We start from the raw sequence: 9,591 nt of genomic DNA, 5'->3' as shown, positions 1-9,591 counted from the left end.
CTAATAATGTATCTGTATCTCACTATAATCCCAGTAACACTATCTCACCATAATTTTACAAACACCATATTCATTTTTCACAATAATCTCATATTGTATCTGTAATTCCAGTAACATAACATTTCTCACAATAATCTCATATTGTATCTGTAATCACAGTAACATAATATCCATATCTCACCATAATCCCAGTGATACTGTATTTATATCTCAATATAATCCCAGTAATACTGTATTTGGATCTCACCATAATCTAACATTGTATCTGTATTTCACTTTAATCCCAGTAACACTGTATTCCTATCTCAGCATACTCTAGCTAGTCTCATTAACATTGTATTTCACACTAAGAGTGATTAGGCATTGCAACCTGTATATCAACCTGGTTTTACTATCCCTGTATCTGTATCTCACCCTATCTTTAATAAGCCTGGATCTGTATCTCAATATGGTTTTAATACCCCTGTATCTCAACCTACATTTACTATCCCTGTATCTCAACCTAACTTTAGTAACCCTGTATCTGTATCTCAACCTAATTTTATTATCTCTGTATCTCAACCTATCTTTACTAACCCTGGATGATACAGGCTGTATCTGTACCTCAACCTAATGTTACTAACCCTGTATGTGTATCTCAAGCAATCTTCACTATCCCTGTATCTCATTCTATTTTTACTATCCCTGTATCTGAAACTAACTTTACTAACTCGGTATCTGTATCCTACTCTAACGTTACTAACCCTGTATCTGTATTTCAACCTAACTTTACTATCCCTGTATCTGAAACTAACTTTACTAACTCGGTATCTGTATCTTACTCTAACGTTACTATCCCTGTATCTGTATTTCAACCTAACTTTACTATCCCTGTATCTCAAACTAACTTTACTAACTCGGTATCTGTATCTTACTCTAACGTTACTAACCCTGTATCTGTATCTCAACCTAACTTTACTATCCCTGTATCTCAAACTAACTTTACTAACTCTGTATCTGTATCTTACTCTAACGTTACTATCCCTGTATCTGTATTTCAACCTAACTTTACTATCCCTGTATCTCAAACTAACTTTACTAACTCTGTATCTGTATCTTACTCTAACGTTACTAACCCTGTATCTGTATTTCAACCTAACTTTACTATCCCTGTATCTCAAACTAACTTTACTAACTCGGTATCTGTATCTTACTCTAACGTTACTAACCCTGTATCTGTATCTCAACCTAACTTTACTATCCCTGTATCTCAAACTAACTTTACTAACTCTGTATCTATATATCAACCTATATTTATTAACCCTGTATCTGTATCTCAGCCTAATTTGACAATCCTTGTATCTGTATTTTAACCTAACTTTACTATCCCTTTATCTTGCTTTAATTTTTACTAACCCTGTACCTCATCCTAACTTTACTATCCCTGTACCTCATCCTAACTTTACTATCCCTGTATCTCATCCTAACTTTACTATCCCTGTATCTCAACCTAACTTTACTATCCCTGTATCTCAAACTAACTTTACTAACACTGTATCTGTATCTCATCCTAACTTTACTATCCCTGTATCTCAACCTAACTTTACTATCCCTGTATCTCAAACTAACTTTACTAACTCTTTATCTATATATCATCTTAACTTTACTTTCTCTGTATTTCAAACTAACTTTACTAACCCTGTATTTTACACTAACTTTAATAACTATGTATCTATATATCACCCTAACTTTACTATCTCTGTATCTCACCCTAACTTTACTAACCATGTGTCTATATATCACACTAACTTTACTAACCCTGTATCTATATATCACCCTAACTTTACTATCCCTGTATCTATATCTCACCCTAACTTTACTAACCATGTGTCTATATATCACACTAACTTTACTAACCCTGTATCTATATATCACCCTAACTTTACTATCCCTGTATCTATATCTCACCCTAACTTTACTAACCATATATCCGTATCTCAACCTAACTCTACTAACCCTCTATATGTATCTAAACCTAACTTTACTAACCCTGTATGTGTAACACAACCTAACTTTACTAACCTAGTATTTGTATCTTAACTTTACTAACCTTGTATCTGTATCTCACCCTAACTTTACTAATCCTGTATCTCACTCTGACTTTACTAACCTTGTATCTGTAACTCAAGCTAACTTTGCTAACCCTGTATCTGTATCTCACCCTAACTTTGCTATTCCTGTAGCTGTAACCTAACTTTAATAACTCTGTATCTCATACTAATATAATACAGTATCTGGACATCACTGTAATTGTACTAACTCTGTAGCTCACACTATAACACAGTATCTGTATCTCATCCTAATCTAACACAGTATCTGGACATATCACCCTAATTTTACTAACCTAATATCTAAAACTGTTCTTACAGTAACTGTATCTCAGCCTAATTTAACACAGTAACTATACAGTATCGATACCTCATGCTAATTATACTAACACCATATCTCAACTTAATCTAGCACAGTATCAATACCTCACCCTAATTATACTAATACCATATCTCAACTTAATCTAGCACAGTATCAATACCTCACCCTAATTATACTAACACCATATCTCAACTCAACCTGACACAGTATCGATACCTCATCCTAATTATACTAATACCATATCTGAACTTAACCTAGCACAGTATCTATACCTCATGCTAATTATACTAACACCAAATCTCAACTCAATCTAGCACAGTATCAATACCTCATCCTAATTATACTAATACCATATCTCAACTCAACCTGACACAGTATCGATACCTCATGCTAATTATACTAACACCATATCTCAACTCAGTCTAGCACAGTATCGATACCTCACCCTAATTATACTAACACCATATCTCAACTCAGTCTAGCACAGTATCTATACCTCATGCTAATTATACTTGATACCTCATCCTAATTATACTAACACCAAATCTTAACTAAGTCTAGCACAGTATCGATACCTCATGCTAATTATACTAACACCATATCTCAACTAAGTCTAGCACAGTATCGATACCTCATGCTAATTATACTAACACCATATCTCAACCCAATCTAGCACAGTATCGATACCTCATTCTTATTATACTACCACCATATCTCAACCCAATCTAGCACAGTATCGATACCTCATGCTAATTATACTAACACCATATCTCAACCCAATCTAGCACAGTATTGATACCTCATCCTAATTATACTAACACCAAATCTCAACTAAGTCTAGCACAGTATCGATACCTCATCCTAATTATACTAACACCAAATCTCAACTAAGTCTAGCACAGTATCGATACCTCATCCTAATTATACCAACACCATATTTCAACTTAATCTAGCACAGTATCGATACCTCATCCTAATTTATACTAACACCATTTCTCAACCCAATCTAGCACAGTATCGATACCTCATTCTTATTATACTACCACCATATCTCAACTTACTCTAGCACAGTATTGATACCTCATCCTAATTATACTAACACCATATCTCAACCCAATCTAGCACAGTATCGATACCTCATTCTAATTATACTACCACCATATCTCAACCCAATCTAGCACAGTATCGATACCTCATGCTAATTATACTAACACCATATCTCAACCCAATCTAGCACAGTATTGATACCTCATCCTAATTATACTAACACCAAATCTCAACTAAGTCTAGCACAGTATCGATACCTCATCCTAATTATACCAACACCATATTTCAACTTAATCTAGCACAGTATCGATACCTCATCCTAATTTATACTAACACCATTTCTCAACCCAATCTAGCACAGTATCGATACCTCATTCTTATTATACTACCACCATATCTCAACTTACTCTAGCACAGTATTGATACCTCATCCTAATTATACTAACACCATATCTCAACCCAATCTAGCACAGTATCGATACCTCATTCTAATTATACTACCACCATATCTCAACCCAATCTAGCACAGTATCGATACCTCATTCTAATTATACTACCACCATATCTCAACTTACTCTAGCACAGTATTGACACCTCATACTAATTATACTAACACCATATCTCAACTCAGTCTAGCGCAGTATCGATACCTCATGCTAATTATATTTACTCTGTATCCCCCCTGTAACACATTATCTGTATCTCACGTTAATTTTATTTACCCTGTATCTCACCCAAATATAACACAGTAACCGTATCGCATCCCAATCCCCCTGGCTGACGTCAGGTGGGTCACGCCGAGGTCCAATCAGAGGCTTATTAAAGAGAAGCTTTTATTGAATGATTTAATGGGCTCAGAGCACATCCTTGCACTCCGGATCCACAAGATGAAGAATAAAAGAGGAGGAGGGAGGGCAGAGTAGGAAAACGTATCATGTAGGGGATAGGCAGGCAGGAAGGGCTACAATCAGTGTGGCAGGGAGGGCAGACAAGAGCTTCCCCTTGCAGACCCTGCTTGTAAGGGAGAAGCAGTTACGTCTGTCGGCAGCGTGCAGTGATCACTGACGACAGATGTGTTTAGTGCATAGAATTAACATTAGGTTCCTAATAAAGGATGGAACTTGAAACAGAACCCTGCAGATCCTGGTTCCTACCGCCAAGACCACTTCAAAAAGCTAACGTGGTGGTTGAAGTATCCCTTTAAGTCGTAAACTTACGGCGCAGGCAGAAGTTGGAATCAGGCGATAGGTGGAGAAGACTGCTTGAAGCATTGATATACTTTTCCAGTTGCCTGCAGTTCCTATCAGGGTAATTTGGCAAGTGAGCTCTCTTGGAAATATGACTTCATACTAAAAAAACTTTTTCACCCATTTCCACTGCTGTTACTTGCATGACAGCTAAATAGCTCAATGGGCAAGTTGGAGTGTTGAGATCCTGAGTACGGGTTTTACAAGCTTGCTAGTCCTCTAGTCTATCAAAAACTATTAAAACAGGCTGACTACAATTTAAATATTTATATTATAAGCTGCCCTAACACACATCGTCTCATTAATGCACATGCAGAAAGTAGTAGTTAACAGTGACATATTAATGCATACCTACAAATTCTGCCTTTATAAACTAATGTGCAGAATCCTGACAATATATCATTTAATCAACAACATTCTCAATGGGTTATGAGAAACCTTCAGGCTTACAATCTTACCACAACGACAGCTGGCAAACCGACCCCAAGATATTTTGTAACAACTTATTTATTCTGCAATAGTATATTTAGCACGCCAACAATTTTACGAATTCTGACACGCCATGATTTTGCCGCAAGAGAACTTCATCCGTGTTCTCATCTAGATTAAAAAAAAATTCTGATCAGAGTGACAAAACGTCTGAAAACCAAATTATAACCCTGTACCTATAGAGGGCAAATATACTTCTCTTTTTTTTTCTCTCTCTCTCTTTGTGTGTGTTGGAATTTTACCTGCATTTTAATAAAAGCAAAAATGTGTGCTTGCGTAAAACAGTGTAAAATTGTGGGGTTCTTCATTTATTTTTATTTATTTTTTTCTGGGAGGAGGGAGAAATGTAGATAAAACAAATTAACCATTATTGTGCTGGGAGCCGCTTCGACTGGTGCAATTTTATTTCTCTTCCATAATCAGGGACTGACCTTATAAGCTAAGAGTGTTATTGTAAAACATGCACACAACCTACTCTGTAATGAACCTTGCACTGTAATGGTTAGTATTATAAATTAATAAAATGTCAAGACTCATTTTTGTATTTTTGATTATATCTGGAAACTAAGCTTTTTGTACACTGTTAAGAAAATGGCATTGTCGCTTGTTTTTGTGTGTTAATGGTACTCATGCATTGATACCTTGCTTGCGGGATGGTGTGTATATCTGTGAATGATGTTTAGCTCCACTCTGGGTAGGTATATGTGGAACATGATGGTTCTATGTATCTCTGCTCAAAATAGGAGAATATTAAATGGTTCTGCTCCCTCCCTGTCGAATAGGAACATTGTCTAAACCAGTGGTATCGTCCTCCCCCTTCCAGCCAGTCTCGGCCCCTTAACATCCATCGTAGAATACACGAAAAAACTGTCAGTCTTTCTTATTCCACCTCAATTTTATCAGATGTTTAGAGTTTAGTGGATGTTACAAGGCAATTAAAATCATGTACAAACGTATCCTTCCGAATATTACGTTTCATACAGTTTCAGTAATTTAAAAGCATATAATCAGGACTAGACCTCTGAAGGCAGTTACTTTAACTTTAAAAAAAAAAAAAAAAAAATCTGTTATGACTGTAGGTGATTGCATGATGAATGTCATAAAACATGTATTTTATATATGTGTTGATACAGAACTTACAAAGTATTGAATAAATAGGGATCTATGTGATATTCAAATGAATACGTGACATAATTGTCATATGTCTTTCACTGCGACTACTTGCGTACCATGGAATAATGGCCTACAGGTTTATTAATATAAAAATAATTAGGCCAGATTTGCTGAAAAAAAAATTTCAGCACCGCAATTTACACCTACAGTTCGAAGTAATTCACACTTAGTAAATAAATCCCTTACAGTAATTAGAAGAAACGAATTATAGGTCCCAACATCCCTTTTAAATTGTGTGTAATATGAAACATATCAGAGTATTTATATAATGATTAGTCCAAAAATCATTAGTTAGTGTGATACAAGCGTGTTTTCACCAAAATGAATAAGTTCCTGCAAAGTTTGGTTTGTGTGACTTAGCTATATTTTAATTTTCTAACCCAGCATTTTGATTAAGGATCAGCATATACGTTTCTTTCAACTCACAGCTCGTTTCACTGGATCTGAGTAAAAGTAAAAAAAATAAAAAATAAATATTGACTGTGATATTAGTCTATTTCGGGCCTCAATTTAATATTTTTGAGTAAGCTATTCAGATGACTTAATATTTTTAGATAAACTTTTAGAATGGTATTTTCAAAATGTTAAAATAATTGAGATATATATCAAAAAAGTTAAAAAAAAATGTTAAATTATTAAATCATTTTAAAAAGTTATCCAAAAATATAAAATCATCTAAAAAAGCTTATTCAAAAATATTAAATCAGGGTCTCGGTTGGGGATTATTCACGGAATATTGAATTATGGTGAAATCAAAACCATTTAGTAAAATTTAGACTATGATAATTGAGTTGAAATAACTCTTCAATTTAGCTTTTTATTTTTCATCTTAGCTATGTTAGCCTAAAGCTTTACTCACTAAACTGTTACTTGGGGGGAAATAAAAATAAATAAATAAAGAATAAGCAGAATTTCAAAATGCAGACCATTTACTTATCGCCAAAATCTGAAACAGCAAAAATCTTTTAAATTGCTTTTTCTTTATCCCAGCCTTATTTATTTTTTTAAAATGCGTGTAGGGGTGTGTTTTCCAATTTATTTTTCTTATTAATATTTAGGGCTTTTCTTTCACTTTCTTTTTATCCTAAATTCTATGGCCCGAGGAGGTGCAGAATAATTCAAAGGTCAAGTTATGATGTGGTTAAACCAATAATCAAATATCCGATGAGATGCTGTCTAGTTCGGGGATTAGGTGCCGTGTGGTATACCAGTGGCAGTATTGGACTATTTAGAGGGAGCAGAAGAGTACCGATAGCCAATGGAGAGGGGTGGCTATCGAAATATCGTTTTTCTTTTTTATATCCTTAGCAACCTATTGAAATATTTGATTTCTCCCCAGCTACCCATAATCCAAATAAACAAAGGGTTATAATTACTAAATACATAATATAGCATGCAAGATGTGTGGTGGTGGCGTCTGATGAGCAGTTCTGTAAAGCTGGGAGCATCTTATCACATGAACAGCACAGGTACCACTAATTCTACAAGGGCACAAACATGTACTGTAGCAGTTTCCTGTCTTAACACTCTGTCCATTGCAGCTAAGACAGGGCTGGGCAATTGCATCTCTCCAACTCTTAATGATAACAGTTTTCATCACTCTCATTGATTTGTAGGAGAAGTCGTTTAAGTCACTCAATTCCTTCGTGCATTTACTGGTGACAGCGTAGAACCCCCACAAAATGATAACTAAGACCTACTGATTAAAACTTGCCCCTTACCTTGTTAAAACCAATCCTTCCCGGAATGTCGTCACTCACGGATACATTTGGAAGGTATGCTGTGTCATTTGCCAGGTTCCTAGCTTAGTTGATGAGAGTTGCAGTTCAAAAGTTACATTTTAGCAGTTGCCCAAGTGTGTGTTAATGCCGCTTTAGTGGCCTTTCACACCTCTGCCAACGCATTTATGTGAGTCCATGCAGTTCGTCCTCCGTCTTTCCACCTGTTTTCCGTAGGAGCATATTGTGTTTAACCCCTTCCCAGCTGAAAAGGACTTGCAATAAACACCGCACTGCAGCCCTTTTAATCCACAAGGTTTAAGCCATTTCCCTATGTACTGTAATTTTATTTGGTTTTAATAAAAAAACATCATGGTTATTCTCTCTATTTTTCTTTTTTTAATTCTCTAGTCTGAACGCAAAAACATTTATTAATTTTACTTTTTTTTATACAATGTGTAATGTTGTGTTGTCCAAATTATGTATAAAAAATATGTATATGATGTATCTGATATTTGACAGCAAGAAGCTGTAATTTTAACCAGTATAACTAAACAAAGAAATGCATAAAGTTGATGTTAAAAAAATAAATAAAAACAAAAAATTTGAAAAAAAAATATATAAATAGTTAAAATGTTTGTGTAATCTTGCATGGCTAAAATGTACCCAGTGCATTGAGAAATGTCGTTCAGGTCCTAAGTGAAAGGATGGTTTGATTTTGAATTTTAAAACAACAAAACTGTTATTGAGTTGTTAACCAGAAACCCTCTTACTGATAGTGTATGTCTCAGTGAAATTATCATTAATTTTTAATAGATATTTTTTTTATTTCAACTCAAAATTCCAGCATAATGTATCTATGTGTAATAATGTTCCTTAAAACCAGGTTGTGGTAAATTTTTATTTAATTTTGCTATAAACATGTCCACAAAAAAATGTTTCATTTCCAATTTCATCCCTGTATGTTACTTGGTGATTTGGCCCAATTATAAAGCTACAGACACTCCTGTGCAGAATGGTTTGCAAAGTGCTATCACTTGTTTCCTTCCCCATAACCGCTTTATCTCATTAAAGTGATTATTGTCCATGGCATCCTTTCTACTGCCTGGGCAAATTAGGACGCATTGGCTTGAGAAGCCTGAAATTGTCAGCTGATTTAATTCAGCCTATCACAGCACCTAATTGCAGGTATGAATTGGTATGGCTACGAGGAAGTGTGTAATCTCTGTCATAGCCACACCTCCAGTGGGGGCCGGGCTATGGGAAGCCAGACACCCTCTTTTAGTGTCAAACTGCTTGAAAAGATTTTAGCACTTAATAGGGGGACAGCGCCGGGGGTCTCCAGGTATCATAACCAATTCAAGTAAATTAAATGGTTATAGTACCTACAGTGTCCCTTTAAGAAGATGGACAGATCTCTCGCAGGGTAGCAGTTATTTTATGGTGATGTCACAAGCGCCAGGTGGGTGGGGTAAAACAGTTCTGTATATCCTCCACCTATTTACACA

At 35.2% G+C, this 9,591-nt stretch overlaps 1 long non-coding RNA gene across 1 annotated transcript; it reads left to right on the top strand.

Moving 5' to 3' along the window:
• Nucleotides 1-3,765: 3,765 nt before the first annotated feature.
• LOC134586480 (uncharacterized) lies at nt 3,766-5,507 on the top strand. Its single transcript, XR_010086577.1, has 2 exons — nt 3,766-4,752; nt 4,875-5,507. It is a non-coding gene; the product is annotated as an uncharacterized LOC134586480 (long non-coding RNA).
• Nucleotides 5,508-9,591: the final 4,084 nt, after the last annotated feature.

The sequence above is a fragment of the Pelobates fuscus genome, chromosome 2 (assembly GCF_036172605.1).
Source record: "Pelobates fuscus isolate aPelFus1 chromosome 2, aPelFus1.pri, whole genome shotgun sequence".
NCBI classification, from domain to species: Eukaryota; Metazoa; Chordata; class Amphibia; order Anura; family Pelobatidae; genus Pelobates; species Pelobates fuscus.
The sequence above is the reverse complement of the archived record's forward strand: the minus strand, read 5'-3'. Positions and strand labels throughout refer to the sequence as shown.